The following is a 6,121-nucleotide window of genomic DNA, read 5'->3' on the forward strand; positions in this document are numbered from 1 at the left end:
TGCGAGCCACCGCGTGCATGGGCGAGGGAGAAGGCATGTAGTAGTAAAATCAAGCTTCTCCTCATTGTACGAGTTGACGCGACACATCATAGCACTGGCCCACATGCTTGCCTCTAAACTTATCTAATAGACCCACAGCTTACAATATATTTGCTGCAACCTCTAACATTTCCCCCGCCACAAATTAAAATATATATACCTGTCTTGACCAAATGAGCGTGCAAACTACAATAACCAGGATGACAGGTAGGGCCATAAGATTATTTTAATCAGAAAAATGCTCCGAGACGGCCTCATAGCATGGAGCCAACCCCAACAAGTTTAAGCTTAGAGGCATGGTACATGCAATCCTAGACTACTCTACACATGAAACTGCAACACGAGCTTTCGGGTTGCGCTTGGCTTGTCGCCTCTTCGGGAAGTCGAACAATGATGGAGTATTACTACAGTGGAGTACTACAGTATGCTTCTGACCAACTGACACCAAATGAACTACTGCATGTGCAACACATGCGGGAGGGAGAGCATGTAGCGAATGCTTCTCCTAGTCATGCAAGCCAGCACGCTCATGGGCGAGGGAGGGACGCATATTCATTGACTTACTGCTCCTGCTTTTGTGTGTATGAAAGGTGGGCCCAACAGGTGGGTGGCCCACCTGTCATACAGCCAAAGGCAGGTGCAGTTAAGGCACCGGAGCTCTGTCCGTGAGGGAGAGGGTGATGTAATCAAACTTCTCGTTGTTGTACGAGTTGACGCAACACATCAAAGCACTACACTCGATATATTTCAATAATTTGTGTTTACCGATGCATTTATTGCAACACATGCATGCATGTCGTGACTTCCCTTTTGATACTTGCATGTGTTTATTTACTGCACCTTGCCAAATTTTGACTATAAATTTAACTAACCAAATGTTCATGCATGTCACAAAAAATTACATCAGTGAAAACTATGTTCAAATACGAATCAAACGATATAATTTTTGTTAACATGAACTAACATTTTGTCATTATTTGGTCAAAATTTAGCACCAATTACAAAGCGGCCCAATAAATATTGTACTCTTACATTTTGTTTTGAGGATACCCCCACATAGAAAATATAAATAATAATGCATGTTGGGGCAGCCCACATTTCCGATAATTTTAGCCGTGGGCTTGTTCACAAATTTTATGAGGTGGTGGTTGTTCATTTAATGGAGGGTCTTGTACCAGACTTAAATGATACAAAGTGCGACCTGGCACACCATAACACCACTTGGAATAAGCGGGTAGCTATCTCAAAAAACAATCCAGAACTAAAAAAAGACGACCTAGCACGTATATAATTTTAAATGATTGTTTTGATGGAGTGAAATAGGAAAACTACCCCACTACGTATATATAAACGCCGGAGTCCCCGCTCTTCCTTGCTAGGGTTGCTCTATTGACACACTCTCGTACTACCTAGATCAAAACAAGATGGCGGTGGTAACACTGTCTTTCTATCCTCACCGCTGGTTATAGATCCGGATGTATCCCCCTCCATCGGTGAAGGGGAGGAGGGCAGCGTTTAGGCCGTTATCAACTGCGAGGGAGGAGACCCACTGCTGGCCGCACCGTTATCTCTGGCCGAGCGCCGGCACGGGAGATCCTCCGGTCCCTTCGTTGTTTCCCTACTGTGGGCGGATCTGGCCTCTCGCCTCCCACCTATCCACATCTCGATGACCTTCAGGTATATCTTCCTTCGAAACCGCCCTAGCTCTACTTCCCCAGCTCGCTACAACGCTACATGTCCATCATTTTCTACCTCTCAGCCCCTCTCGATGGGATGGTACGATGTCACCAATTTTATTCTTCTATTGTTACAGGTAAAGCTACATCATGGAGTTGAATCTTGTACTTGGTTCAAACAATAAATAAAGGGGAGGGGGATTTAGTATGTACATCAAACTTGGTACAAACAGGAAGGAAAGGGGGTGAAAGTAGTACAGACTGGTCATCCAACCGGTCTCTTGGTCGAAAAGGGAAATATAGGGGAAACAATGTACACAGTGGTATGACCGGGACTAGATTTGCTATCCACACATAGGAGTAGGTGGCTATAGTGAACAAAAATGGGACCAACCCAGATATGTTTCTTGGATGTTTGTTTCTCGGGGCAACAAACTCTGAATCACCACTTTATGCCCCGGTTTAGGTACATGGTGCTGGACTGCTGGTGCACCCACTATCTGATGCCCTTATACCAAATATTTAGCTATTGTTAATCTAATGCCCCTGGTAAAATGAAGCCATGCCACTGTTATAAGCCATGACAAGTTTAGCCAAATGTTTTTGCCTATAATTGTTTGAGACTCTGACTATTTCCTCTGTAGCTTTTTGTGCAAACAGGGATATCCATTTCACCTGGTTGCTGTTGTGACCTTTTGGTGCACTACACAAAACACTTACCAAAATAAGTGACTTTTGTGCTGTTTAATTGGAATGTCAGAATGGAACAGTTGGTTCATTTCGGTGGAACTGCACAAAGGGAGATCTGTGTTCCCATCATCATCATCCATATTGGCACCATAACCTTCCTTTAGGTAAGAATGATATTTAATGCATGTGTTCATCTCTATTTTGCGACTGCCATGAGAAAAATAATGCTATTATTTACTAGTACACTTATACTCCCTCACTGACAAAACCAATTCTGAAATAGAAGGCCAATCATGTACTTGGTTTCACGAACTAGTGAGGAAAAAGAGAAACAGAGCATGAAGAGGAGGAAGAAGAAGAATAAAGAGGAAATGGAGATCACACGATGGTACCATCCTATTTTATCCTGACATCTTGCTAGTGGTATTGTATTGTTGTGTTGCTACTAGTCGCAATTTACTTGGAAGACTAGCAAGACGCCCGTGCGTTGCGTGTAACATCCAGATGCATTTGTATGAGTAGTTTATCTTGTGAGAGAAAAGGATGAATGAGGGAAGGCCTTATTTGCAAATGTGAAGAGGGTTGTGGGTACCTTTTTGCAAAATTTCCATAGTTTCCTTCCTATCCGTCAGATATAAATCAGACGGTCTATATTGCAGGATGGCAGGCACACCATCATGACCAACTCTTCTTTTTATAAGAGTAGAGTAGATAAGAGTAGACTAGAGATAGATAGAGAAATGCAGCAGAGTGGTACTTGGGTTGATGACACATCATACTAATTAACTGGATTCTGGATGCATCTGTGACCTAGATCTACACGATGAACAGTACCAAGGTGATCTTGCTAAATCCCGAGGCCTCAGTCGAGGCCATTCAAGGGCTCCGGCAACATCTACCTTACATGTGAGACTATACTCCGGGGAGCCCTTCGACTTCTGTTGTCTCTCCTGCAAGGTCACTTAATTAATTAGGACTACCTAAGTACCACTAATTTATTGCTGCCTACTATTCCTGTCGGAGTTACATAAATCTTTAGTAGCACCCTATGTTGAATCATGTACATGTGTATGTGTGTCTGTGGAGGTAAATCATGTGGTGGAGCAGGGAGGGAATCTTGGTAGTGTCATGAGATAATAGTGCTATTATTTTGCATGTTAATTTATTGCCATTGGTTCAATGAGGCAATGTTTTACATGTTGTCCATCATGAATTTGATGCTACTGTTAGAGTAATATGCTAATGTCTTTCTATCCATTCTCACTAAGCTAATGAATGTTTCACCATGTTCCTACTTGTGCAAACAGGGATCATGTTCTGCCAATCATACATTTTAGTGGAACTACACAAGACAATACAATGAATTGTATCCCAACCCGTGCTTTAACTCTGGTGGAAGTTTTTGATAATCTTTCGATATAATATCAGCATTGGTAAACAAGAGTGATTTGCACCATACACTTGAAGTGCACAAAAATATATACTGTTGTGTGATTCAAGTGAGTGCTTTATCATCTGTTTTGGGACTACATGAATGAGGTTTTTTGCTCAGGTTGGTACCGGCCTAAGGCCTTCATCCATATTAGTTTGTTGTCATCTCTATTTGTATCGTGCTACTGTCATGAGAAACTCCTTTATCTTTGCATGTCGAAGTTTTGCAACCTCTGATACATGGCAATGCTTTGAGTGTTGAGCTAAATGGCACTGATTAAATAAACTAATACCTCTCTTTAAGAAAGACTACTATGTTGCTAACTTTACCCATTAAGATAACGAGGGTGCTTCTATTTGTTAGTGTGTGTTTCATCAACTAGTCCCACTATTACAGTAATCTCACTCTATCAATATATGTGCCAATAGGGATGCTCGATTTTGGTGGAAGTGCACAAAACTTTGGGTGCTTCATTGCCTCGACTGCTTTCCTTCCTTTCCTCTCAGTCTCTTATCTCAGCTTGCTTCCTTCCTTTGCTGTCAGTCGCTTCTCTTATCTTGGCTTCCAATCAATGGAAATACTAATTGATATGCTACCGCACATGGGTTGGTACTGGTCTTTATCCTGATTATTGTGCTTCTCATATGCATTGGTAATTTGGTATTGTGCTACTATTTGCTGATATCATAAAGGAGTAACTTGGAGCCTGAACTCGCAGGCAAATCATTACATTGGACGATTTCAGTAGAGCTGCATAAAAAGATCAGATGGATAGATACTTATGCTACTGCTACGTACTCCAGAGTTCACTCACACAAGCATCAATGTTGACAAGAAGAAGTTCCTATATTCATTCGAGTACCAACCAGCATCAACCAGTTGTCAAACTCCAAGTATTAGGAGAGCGAACGCAAAAAATATTGCTTGGTGCATAGCCCAAAAAAACACAGTCCAGTATTTGGTCCCAACTTGTGCCTTTTGGTTATCGGCACATATGGCAGCGAACTGTATGGCATGGAGTCTAAAATTCCACACAAGTTGGTTGATGCGTATATTCATCTGGCACTTAATCAGCCTGCACGCCAAGGATGCTCCATTTCAGTTGAACTGCACAAAAAATTTGGGTTGTTCATTTTCTCAATCACCTCCTTTCTTGTCTGCAATGTAGAATTTTCTTGAGGTAAAACACCAAGATGAGCCAGTAAACTAGTTGGATGAAAGTAGTGGCCAAGTTGCTCAAACCTCCCTCGGAAGGAGGCCACTATTTGAGGATAAACCTCCAAGCAAAGTTCAGATTGTCTGTGCTGCCTCTTATGTACTCGAAAGTTTAACTACTGCAGGATGCTGCTAACGCGACACTACGACCAGAGACCATTCGAGAAACTATGTGTGATGCAATAATCGCAGACGGTGGTGTATGAAAACCGTCAAAAATGTATAAAACGTTTGCGATGACGGATGCATCAAACATGGTTAAGATTTTAGTTGCGTGTGCGATGAAGGGCATACAGTTCAGTTCAATTAACTGTTTGCGATGAGGAGGAACAAAAGAAACTGGCAGCCAGATGTAGGCGTGTGCGATACACAGCATACGGTTCACTTGGATGAACTGTTTGTGATTAGGCAACACAAAAAATGGGCAGCCAGATGAAGGTGTGCGTGATATATAGCATACGGTTCACTCGGATGAACTGTTTGTGATTAGGCAACACAAAAGAAACGGTCAGCCAGATCAAGCTGTGTGCGATATACTCATGTGGTTCACTCGGCCATTGTCGTCAGTGTGTGACCTCTGTGGCAACCGTTCCTCCCCAGGCGCCTCTTCATGTACTGTGGCAATAGTTCACCGACTCTTCGCCTTCCCTCTTGATTTGGATCTACTATCGCACGCTCTTCCTCCCTCCTACATTTGCCTTGACCCTTCCTTCTGCCATTATTGTTCGATCTTCTTCTCCATGGAGGGATCAGGCCGAAAATGACCCCGTTACTCTTGCCCCGATCTAAATGATGACGCAGTGGAGGAACACATTGATCGGTGCGACGTCATCACCTCGGCTAGCACGGCAGGTTCGTTCAAGACCATTCTCAACTCAACTAATAACATCATTACAAGGAACCCAAGGGTCCAGAAGCGGTTTGATCTCCCCTATCTTCTTTACCGTCATCCTGCTGACTGGCGCGGGGATGAGGGAAGCCTCGCCTTGCATAAGTTGATGCCGCTTGATAATGATACAGATGATGTATAGATGCCATCGCTTAAGGGCAAGGCTTGGGCAGGCGCAAA

The sequence above is a fragment of the Triticum urartu genome, chromosome 1, assembly GCF_003073215.2.
Source record: "Triticum urartu cultivar G1812 chromosome 1, Tu2.1, whole genome shotgun sequence".
NCBI lineage: Eukaryota > Viridiplantae > Streptophyta > Magnoliopsida > Poales > Poaceae > Triticum > Triticum urartu.